Here is an 11281-nt window from a genome sequence, read left to right as displayed (position 1 = left end):
ACTCCTTGCCTCCTTTGTTCGGGGTGCTCTTGCCATTGCTCCATCACAAGCAGCACCCTTTCTGCAGAAAGTAAATTGGCAATGCTGAGAGATCCTTTGTCTCGGTGCTGATTCTTCTTTGCAGCACCAAACATTTGTTCCCAACAGTCACCACATTGTCTTAGATTGAATATAGATTTTTTGTGAACTAAGTTCCAGAACTCTGAAATCCAGGGATGCTGTAGGCCTTTCCCAGCAATGTCCTTCACTTTGGGTCCGTCTCCTGGGCCAAAGGTGAAAGTGCTTTCAAAAATACTGCCATTTCCCCAGCACAGTGTTTTTGATTGCATCCACATACTGAGTTGGAACCCAGTATACCCAGTAGTAAGAGGCTTCCATGGGCCCCAGCTGAAATGCCATCATGTGATAGTCTTCATGTCCTTCAATAGGTTCACTGACCACCTTTTTTATGGAACCCACGGGCAATTTCTCAGTTTGCTCTTTAGTGCCAATCCACAGATGGTCTTGTTCTAGCTTAAAGGTGAGTCTTGGTGGAGTATGGTGGCTCACACCTGTAATCCTAGCACTTTGGGAGCCAAGGCAGGATCACAAAGTCAGGAGTTTGTGACCAGCCTGGCCAACATAGTGAAACCCCATCTCTACTAAAAATACAAAAAATTATCCATGCCTGGTGGCAGGCTCCTGTAACCCCAGCTTTCACTGCTTTCAAGGCCAGATTTCTTTACTCTCTGTATCCCTTGCCCTGGTAAACAAACTTCCCATCAGACATTATCTATAAGATAAGTCCTTATCTATAACAAACTTCCCACTAGCCCTTATCTGTAGAGATAAGGATATAGGAAGTGGAGGTTGCAGTAGGTGAAAGATTGCACCATTGCACTCCAGCCTGGTGACAGAGTAAGACTCTGTCTCAAAAAAAAAAAAAAAGTTGAGTTTCACTTTTTCTCCATACTTATTGTACACGCCTGACAGGGGTACCGTTGGCATGTGCTCCTCAGCACCGCTAACAGATGGCATCACATCTTCAGGTTTTCCTATTCCAACACTTCCCTGTGTTGTTTCTGCCTGCAGAGAGGCTCCTTCTTGTTCTCTTTGACCTTTGCATCCTGCTGTGCAGCATCTTTGGGTGTGTGAACTGCTAGAACATCATTGATGGTGGAGCCGACCACCATGATCTTGGTACCACTGGTCACTTGTATTTCTATCAATGTCTTATCTTCGTGGATGAGTCCCTTATGCATGACTTTCTGCATGGCAGGCAGGAGATGGGTTATCCAGTGGCTCTTCTGTTTTGGCTTGGAGCCTGTGCTGTCCAGGGGGACATAAGCCTCTTACTACTGGGTATACTGGGTTCCAACTCATTCATGTCATGCTTGGTCTTGTTCCAGATGATCTTCAGGTCCACCAGCTCCCTGCCTGTGCCGCCACCTGTGTCCTCGCCGTTGCTGACTGAGGGGCCGCGGGGTCCCCAGGGGCCTGGGCCAGGGCCATCTGCAGGCTGCCTCCTCTGCAGCTTCTGTCTCCATGCAGTTGAGGGGCCTCGTCGGTGCCTAGATCACCAAGGTCTCGGCCTCCCTGTCCGTGCCAGGTTCCTCCATGCCATCCGGGACTCTGGCTGCTGCCACGAGGATTGTGTCTGTTTCTATCTTATGTAAAAGAAGTCCCAAGATTAAGTGCTGTGATTTTGGCCACAAAATTATCAGAAGCTGAAGCTCCTTACAGCTTTTGGTTCTGGGGTGTGGCCTTTGATTTTGTGGTCCAAGATGGCTGCAGGAGCGCTTGTCACCACATCTACATTTCAGGCAGCAGGGAAAGAAAGGGGAGAGGAAATGTCTACTAATTCCCCTTTTAGATTTCCCAGAAGTCCCAGCAACATGTCCGTTTATAATCCATTGGCCAGAATTGAGCCAAATGCAAACTCTAGACCAAGGGTTGTGGGGAGAGGCTAGGAAAGCAGCCTTTATTCTGGCCAGCCATGTGCTGAAATGAAAGAGCTCTGTTACTGAGGGAAAAGGGAAGAATGGTTATTGAGAGGCAACTATTGTTCTCTATCATAGTCCTACACCACCTTGGGGAGACTAATGTGAAAGCACAATGGGGACTTGATAAATGCTACAGACACATTTCATCATTAACAGGCAGCATGAGTTGCCAGTCTTCTTTCAGGCTGCTTTCACTAGCAGAACAGAGCTTTGTGGCCAAATTCTTGCCTTTGATACCTTTGCTTCCAAAAAGTGGTGTGGTGTTCACATGTTCTCACTTACAAGTGGGAGCTGAACAATGAGAACACAGGGACACAGGGAGGGGGACAGCACATACTTGGGCCTGTCCAGGGGGTTGTGGGAGGGGAGGGAGAGCATCTGGTGAACTAGCTAATGCATGTGGGGCTTAGTATCTAGGTGATATGTTGATAGGTGCAGTAAACCACCATGGCACACGTTTACCTATATAACAAACCTGCACATCCTGCCCCCGTATCCCATAACTTTAAATGAAATAAAAAATTTTTTTAAAGGCAGTGTGTGTGTGTGTGTGTGTGTGTGTGTGTGTGTGTGTGTGTGTGTATGCCTGCATGAGGCATGGGCAAGGAGGTTATGAGCAGCTCATCCTCTCATCCTCCCTGTCTGTCCCTAGGAAGCCACAGCAAGTTTTCACTGATGTTTTAGGGATAGGGATTTGAGTCCTCTTAGAAACAAACAGAACCAGTGAGCACTTAGTGCCATTTCTGCTGCAACATCTTTGCTAAAGGCATTATTGTTATTTAAAAAAATTAATTAAGATTAATGGACTTGTGTATTCAATACAGTAATCACTAAAAGACTAAAATCCTCCTTTTACCTACAAGACAGAGATTCCAAGGTAAGGTAGCTGGGAGTTTAGTCCACTCCTTACAAGAGGTCACTGTAGAACGTGTTTCTGGTCTGTGCAGCCGTGGAATAGCTATTAGCAAATGTGTGGCTTAGCAATAAACCCTTTATTTAGCCTATAGGTTCAAGGGGGGCTCAATCTGGAAATGGGGATTTAAGGAAAGGAACTGTCATAATCTTTCATGGAATTGTGAATTTCTAACTTATGGATAGGTGGGCTTGAAAATAAATCAGGCAGCTGGAGAACTATGTCACCTCTTCTTTGTTGGTGTTGTCTTTGAGAATTTATGGATGTCTATGGGAAATACAGTAGCTGACTGGAGAATTAAACATGAACAGGCATCTCTGCAACTCCTCCTGGGGGAAAGAGCTTGGGAGGAACACGAGCACACATAGGACCACTTGGTGGGACTTTGGTGCTTCAAACTCCTTTCTTCCTACTGTTTGGACAATCTCGGAGTGGCTGACGCTTTTGTGGAATGCCACATGGGAGCTGGGCATAATCCTGGGGGAAGAGAAATGGCCCCCCGGGTGATACCAGGCACTCTGGGTAGGGCCAGGATTCCCAGAAAGTGCATGGGGATTCCCCAGCAAAGATGAGGAGGCAGGGGCTGCATTCAGGTTGGAAACAAGGGCAAGAACCAGGGATAAGTAAGGAGACCCCCTGGGAAGCACTAAGTTCTTGGATATATTTTCCCATGGTTATGGGGAGAGCAATACACATAACTTTAATCTCCTCTTTTGAAGGGCTTATTAAACATGTTCTCAAACACACACCCACGCAATCTTTATAAGTCCCTTTAGATACGGCAGTGGTGACCATCAGAGTTGGCTATAGGTAACAATTCTTCCATTGGGGCAAGCAGAAAGGGATTTATATAGAGAATTAGGTGCTTGCAAAATCATTGGACAAACTAGAGTATGAGACTCTAGGCTGAGCTCTGGAAATAATTTGCAGAGGGACACTGCAGAACTGGCCATTAAGAGAGCTGCCACCTCCTCCATGGTCAGGGAGCTGCTGCCCGTATGGCTGGCTCTGGGGACAAACACTCCCTGCTGAGGAGACGCCCAGGGAGTTGCTGCCACAAGTAGGCCAACTTGACCCTCATGAAGCAGGGGTTAAGGTACTGGGACCTTCTGCACTGCTGCAGAAAACTAAATCCTGCCAAGAGCATGTTGGTCAGTAGACGCAGCAGATATTGTGGAAGTGGGACTTATGGTGCAGTTGGGCTACATGCGTCACAGGCAGGGGAAACTGGTCTTTAGCTCCCCTGTAGGGAAACAAGGGTCAAAGCAGACATGACCAGTTAAGAGGCTGCTGCAGTAACCCTGGTGCAGGGTATGGTTGCAACTAAGGTGGTCAGGCTGGAAGGGGAGGCACAGAATCCTTTGGGATATATTTTAGAGGCAGAACCATTGGAGCCTGCTGATGAAATGGATGAGAGTGGTGAGAAAAAGAGGAATCAAGAATGAGTCTTAGCCAGGCATGGTACCTCACACCTGTAATCCCAGCATTCTGGGAGGCTGAGGCAGGTGGGTCACTTGACTTGAGGTCAGGAGTCCAAGACCAGCCCAGCCAACTCAGTGAAACCCTGTCTCTACTAAAAATACAAAAATTAGCCATTCTCCTGCTTCAGCCTCCCTAGTAGCTGGGACTACAGGTGTGTGTGGTGGTGATCACCTGTAGTCCTAGCTACTAGGGAGGCTGAGGCAGGAGAATCACTTGAACCCAGGAGACAGTTTGCAGTGACTTGAGATCGCACCACCGTTCTCCAGCCTGGACAACAGAGCGAGACTCTGTCTCAAAACAACAACAACAACAACACCAACAAGTTTTTAGCCTTGTTCAACAGTTGGACACGATACCATTATTTTCCTGAAAGACTCTTACTGCTTAGTGTACGGCAGAGGCTGTTACAGAGATGGGGAGGGAGTAGGAACATCACCAGGCGAGGTTGTGAGGATGTTTCAGAGGGAAGAGGACCCTTATTTCTCCGTTTCTCTATCCCTACTTTGGAGATCAGAGCTCCTGATAGCAGAGTCCTGTTCATCTGGGAGTTGATGACGCTGGCCAGGGCTGACTGCTTTTCAGCATTTGTTTCTGTTATCTTTGTTTGACAGCCTCTCTTTTTCTGGCATTTAGTGGGTGTGAGCATAATTAAGTTGGCAGAAATAACAGTAGTTCTTACTCTGGGACTTGAATGTCATTTGCATATTTTAAATTCTCCTGTGAAAATGTCTTCCTGTCTAACCTGAGTCTGAAGAAGGAGAACTAAAGGAAGATCTAAAGAAGGAATCAATTTAACTAACCCAGTAAGCAGCTGGTTTGAGCTAGGCTTCAGACATCAAGACAAGAATCTGAGTGCAAGTAGGGTATTTGGAGGAGCTTAGGAAGAACGTGCAGTGGAGTGGACAGGTGACACAGATAAATTTGTATTAATGAGCAGGTTGCTGGCTGGGCATATTGGCTCACACCTGCAATCCCAGCACTTTGTGAGGTCAAGGCGGGAGGATTGCTTGAAGTCAGAAGTTTGAGCCTGGGCAACATAAGGAGACCACATCTCTACGAAAAAAAAATGAGCTTGGAATGGTGGTGTGTTGTAGGGTGGAATTCCCTCAAGTGCTGTGGCAAGGGTCTGAAGCCTCAGCCTGTTCCCATACAAATATTGATTTAGAAAAGAATTAGAAATGTAGGCACATAGTTATTCCTTTATATAATCATCTATAATCTTATAGTTACTTATAATCATAAAGATATATACTCAATATAACCTTTAATTTTACTAATGACTATCAGGTTATGAAGCATGGAACTGAGGTGACATTGTGAACAAAGTGATCCTAAGGCAAGATTCTTTAAGCCCTCCGTCACACCTGCATAAGGGCTGCTGGAGGGCGCCTCGGCTGTGCAGCCACCAGCACTGTGAAAGTGCCTGCTGTTTAGCCAGCCAGGGAAGGAGATGTCCAAAATGACAGAGACAGCTCCTTCCTGGGCAAGTTAGGAGAAAACTCCGCTTCTCCAAGCTCTTGTGGCAAGGCCTAATGGCTGTCAGGTACACCTGCAGACATCCAGGGGCTTAACTGTCTCTATGTGATGCTGTGCTTCAGTGGTCATGTTCCATGTCTACTCTCACACCCTGCTTCTGCACCTGGTTTCTCTTTTTCTTAAAAGATAAGAATTAATAATAGTAACATAATCGTAGTGTCCTTGACATTTCTGACAATTATGCGAAGAGCACTGATGCATTAGCTTTTCTCCTCTTGTTGGCTACTTGAAAGTCTTGGACCCCCTATCTCCAAGACACGTAATTTACCTGACCCTATCAGCGACCACCATTACCTCACCCTACGTTCCCTGCCCACTGCTTTGTACTCAATAAAAGTCAGAGTGTTGAGGCACTCGGTGTCACTGCAGGTCTCCGCGCTTTGATTGGCAGTGGATCCCTGAGCCCTAACTCTCTTTTCTCTATCTCTGTGTCTGTATCTTTTATTTCTACAGTTTCTCACCTCTGAACCAATAGGGAGGGGCACACAGAACCCTATAGGGCTGGACCCTATAGTGTGTGCCTGTAGTCCCAGCTACTTAGGAGGCTAAGGCAGGAGGATTGGGTGAGCCCAGGAGTTCAAGTCTGCTGATCTATGATGATGCCTCTTCACTCCAGCCTGGGTGACAGAGTGAGATCCTGTAACAAGCAGGTTGCTGCTGGATACAACTGGGACTTAATTCCCCTGCAGAAACTTGGGAGATTACAAAGAGCACTTCTCAAAGTTGTCACCACTAAGACATGAGGCAGAGGCATTAGATCCTACAGCGTATCCTCTCACAGAGAGAGATAGCTCTTAGGCAATGAGTTGCAAACGCTTGCTGTAGGAAGCCATTGCATGTGTGGGAATGGTGAGGGTCAAGGGCATGTAGAGAGGCCACTGACAGCGCTGCTACAACTGCCTGGACTGCTGGACCCAAGGCAGTGACTAGGAGGAGGGGCATGGAGACTGTCTTTCCAAACATAATGCAAAGGATATTGTCATTGCCTGTGACAGTTCACAGTTGGAGATCCTCACAACTTATAAACAACAGAAAAAGAATTTTCATGATGGTTCCATCTCCAAGATATTATATGAATTTCTTTCTTTCTTTGTTTTGTTTTTAGACAGAGTCTCATTCTCTTGCACAGGCTGGAGTGCAGAGGGATGATCTCAGCTTGCTGCAACCTCCACCTCCTGGGTTCAAGCAATTCTGGTGCCTCAGCCTCCCAAGTAACTTGGACTACAGGTGTGTGCCAACATGCCTGGCTAATTTTTTTGTATTTTTTGATAAAGACAGAGTGTCATCATGTTGGGCAGGCTAGTCTCAAACTCCTGGCCTCAAGTGATCCACCCACCTGGGCCTCTCAAAGTGCTGGGATTATAGGCATGAGCCACCACACCCAGCCAAAATATTATATGAATTTCATATGTATATGAAATTATATGTATGGCAGTGGCAGATCTTTTTCAGGAATGCATAGTAAGGTATCTGGATAATTAGCTAGCTTTAATTTATTGATACCTGGCTTGTGTAGGCTCAGCCTGCTGGATGCTGTAGTGCAGATCCCATGTTACACAAGGCAGCTGGGAGCTGGGGGCTGGGGCCGTGGAGGCCAAAATGCAGCCCAGCTCACTTACCTTGTCCTGTATCCTGCAAGCAGCCACGTCTGGAGGGTCTATCCTTTCATCCTTTGGACAAAGTTGCCATATGCATTAATGGAGTGCCAAACAGGAAAGATGAGTTTAGAAAAGAATGATTTATCTCATAGTTTGTCATTTCGTCAACCATTGGGCACAATAAAGGCACTGTATTTTCATCCACGTGGATACGAAGATGAGTCTTAGTTCTAGGAGCTGCCAGATTTCTTCCCAAATCAGTTCAATTACAGACTGGATCTTCTGAGCGCATTAATGATTAAGCTGAAAAGGACTAAATAGAAAGTCACATCAGTCATCTTTAAGAACAGTTTTTACTTAAAAAAAAAAAAAGTAATAGCAAGCACCAAATAACAGCTCACCCCCACCCTACAGAAAGGGGCAGAGGGAAACTCAAGCCCACCAGTTGGATCTCAAAGACCATGACACTAACTAGCTTTGGAAGGCGTGTGGAAATAAACGAGGCAATGCTGACTTTGGAACCCCCTGCAATTCAGTATCCAGTGAACACAGATTTAGTTGGCTCAAAAAATTGCAATCCAAGCTCTAGCTGTGGGCATCTTACAGGCATGAACAGTTGTGTTAGTCTGCACTGCTATAAAGGAGTACCTGAGACTGGGTAATTTATGATGAAAAGAGGTTATTTGGCTCACTGTTCTACAGACTGTACAAGAAGCATGGAACCAGCATCTGCTTCTGGTGAGGGCTTCAGGAAGCTTCTGATCATGGTAGAAGGTAAGGGAGAGCTGGCAGTGTCACATGGTGAGAGGGAGCAAGAGAGAGAAGGGGGAGCTCTCGGAGCCTTTTAAACAACCAGATATCCTGGAAACAACTGGCAAGAACTCACTCATCACCCCTGGGAATGGCACCAAGGCATTTATGAGGGATCCACCCCCATGATCCAATCACCTCCCACCAGGCCCCACCTTCAACATGAGGAATTACACTTCAACATGAGATTTGGAGAAGACACACATGCAAACCATATCAGCACTTCATGGGGAAAAGAGTGACAGTTCAAAGAGGGTCTTTGTCATAAGCACAAGAATAGGAGGAAGGAGTGAGGCATTGGTCAAGCTGGGCACCCCACTCCTTGCCTCTCTGAGTTCACATCTCATACTAACAGTGTCTGTGCCTGGCTCTTTTCTTGCTATTCAGGTTTTTATGACATGGATCTCTGTAACATCACTTTGGAAACAAATGCATGTTTTACTTATGCTTTCTCTTACAAATGATGCGCTTCTCATCTGATCTCATTCCCTCCCTTGCTACCACCTTGGAATGTGCCACCATAACCTCACCCCTGGCTTATGGTACCAGCTTCCTGATTGGTCTTACCCCTTTCCAGTGTTTCCTGGGATCACTTCCCTAATTAATCTACTTGTACTCAAATCCCTGCCTCAGGCTCAACTTCTGGGGACCTTGACTTTTCCTTTGCAGCAGGCACAGAGCCCGCTGCCTTTGGGCAGCTGAAAGCACCTCATGCATTTGCTTGGTGGGTTCTCTTTCACTGGATGGGTGGAGTACTGGCCCCCATCCTCCCTTCCCATTGCCACACACGTCCTCCTACAGGCCCCTCTTTCCACCATATGGCTAGGACCCGTTTCCTCCCACTTGCCCTTCCACAGTCTCCACTTTTTCCCCAAGCCCCAGGAGGCAATGCCAACACTGTTATGGAGTGCAATTTAACTCTTGTTATTACTTACCTCTCTCACCTAAGCTATTCACATGGGGATCTTCACCTTCTTGACCAACCCTACTCTTCAAGACTCTAAGATAAGCAAAACAATAGGTCTCCCCTGCACATGTGCCTGCTTCTCTGCGTTTGAGCTACTGCACAAACTGCAAGCAGTTAACAAATGTGTCTTCCGTGTCACACCGGACTCTATGAGCTCAAAGTCCACCCCGAAGGCTTCATACCACAGCTGGAAATTGCTTTTTATTCACAGAGCATCGGGTATGACGCATTCTCTGTTGGCCACATGAGTGACAACAAGCAAAGAAACAGACAAATTGTACGAAAGAATAATGTTCCTTCTTCCTGGAAATTTTCTAAAAGGAATAGGGTAAGAACCCTGTGTCTTATTTTTAAAAATGGCATACAGCCTCAAATTGCCAATCAACCCCAAGCATACACTTGAATGTAGAATTTTTCTTGAATATCCAGCATACAAATGTTAGCTTTCACATCCTTGACTAGACTAGTAGCATGGACAGACTGTGGAAAGGCTGAATTGCTTGCCTGGAGGCAAGCCGTATTTGAAATAAATAATGCATTTCATAATCCCATGAAACATCACGCTCTTACATCACCAGCAAGAACCTTGAGAGATGTAATCTACTACCATCACTCCATGCTCCTCAAGCATTTCTAATTAACTCAAGGACTGTGGGCTCTGTGTGAAGCTGAGGGAATAGAAGGTACAGTGGGGGCGGGGGGATGTAGGGCAGGAGGACAAACCAGAAAGGTTTTTGCCTTCCTGCTCAGTCTTCATCTTTGTTTTGGCCACTGCAGTCCAACTCTTTGCCTCAAAGATAAGGAAGCAAAACAAAACAAAACAGCTAATTGTAAATCTATCCACCAAAACATCCAACCATGATGCTATGGTTTGAATGTTTGTCTCCTCCAAAACTCATGTTGACATTTAGCCCCCAATGTGGCAGTATTGAGCGGTGGGGTCTTTAAGAGGTGGTTGGGTCATGAGGGCCAGGATTAACACATTCATGGATTAATGGGTTAGTGGATCAATGAGTTATCATGGGAGTGAGACTGGTGACTTTATAAGAAGAGGAAGAGAGACCTGGGACAGCACACTCAGCTCCTCACCATGTGACACCCTGAGCCACCTCGGAACTCTGCAGAGTCCCCACCAGCAAGAAGGCCCTCACCATATGCAGCCCCTTGACCTTGGACTTCTTAGCTTCCGTAACTGTTGGAAATAAATTCCTTTTCTTTATAACTTACCCAGTTTCAGGTATTCTGTTCCAAACAACAGAAAATGGACTAAGGCACCTGGGATGCAGCTAGGTCATCAAAGCTGGTGCTGCCTTAAGGTGGGACCAGCTCTGTGGTACAGTTCCTGCTTCAGTGTGATCTGATCACCTAGCTGTATCCCAGGTGTGACCATATGATGGATTGCTTCACAGTCCTATAGTCAGGTTCTAAATAATATTGACTCAATAACATAATATTGACTGCAATAGATTGCAGACTGCAGGGCCGAATGTACAGGAGGTCCTCATTTTGGTAAATTATATAGGCAGATGTAAATTATAAATACACATGCTTATATTATACAGACATGTTAATTACTTACATATAAAATCATACATACATAAATACCAGGAGAGTAGACCATATTCAAAACAGGCACATTGAGCGGAGGGGTATTTGAAATGTTTGGAAAAATACTATATGTGTGTTTTCATAGTGTTTCACTGATATATCTTTCTTTTATAAATAGAAAGCTATATCAAAAAATATTCTTTCCTCCTGCTTCCACGATTATTGGCACAGTTAGTTTGAGCAAAACTACCTCTTCTCCCAGCTGCTTTCCTTTCAACCTCAGTGTGGCTCTATTGTTCAAACTACTAATATACTCTGCCAGCTGGGGGTGGTGATCGAAGGGTAGGATGCTGTAAAAAGGTCAGTAGACCTGAGACCTGGGCTCCCCATCCTGAAATCTCCATCCCCTGAAGAAACCACAATAAGCCATGTAAGTCCTGTTGGA

At 45.9% G+C, this 11281-nt stretch overlaps 1 pseudogene; it reads right to left on the bottom strand.

Annotated features, from left to right (window-relative positions):
* Nucleotides 1–285: 285 nt before the first annotated feature.
* On the bottom strand, nucleotides 286–7974 carry LOC105719080 (ubiquitin domain-containing protein UBFD1-like; annotated as a pseudogene).
* Between the last annotated feature and the right edge of the window lie 3307 nt (nucleotides 7975–11281).

Source organism: Aotus nancymaae, unplaced genomic scaffold (genome assembly GCF_030222135.1).
Source record: "Aotus nancymaae isolate 86718 unplaced genomic scaffold, 86718_ANA_hifiasm-v0.15.2.pri h1tg000029l, whole genome shotgun sequence".
Lineage (NCBI taxonomy): Eukaryota > Metazoa > Chordata > Mammalia > Primates > Aotidae > Aotus > Aotus nancymaae.
Note: the sequence above shows the minus strand (reverse complement) of the source record. Positions and strands in the feature narration are given on the sequence as shown.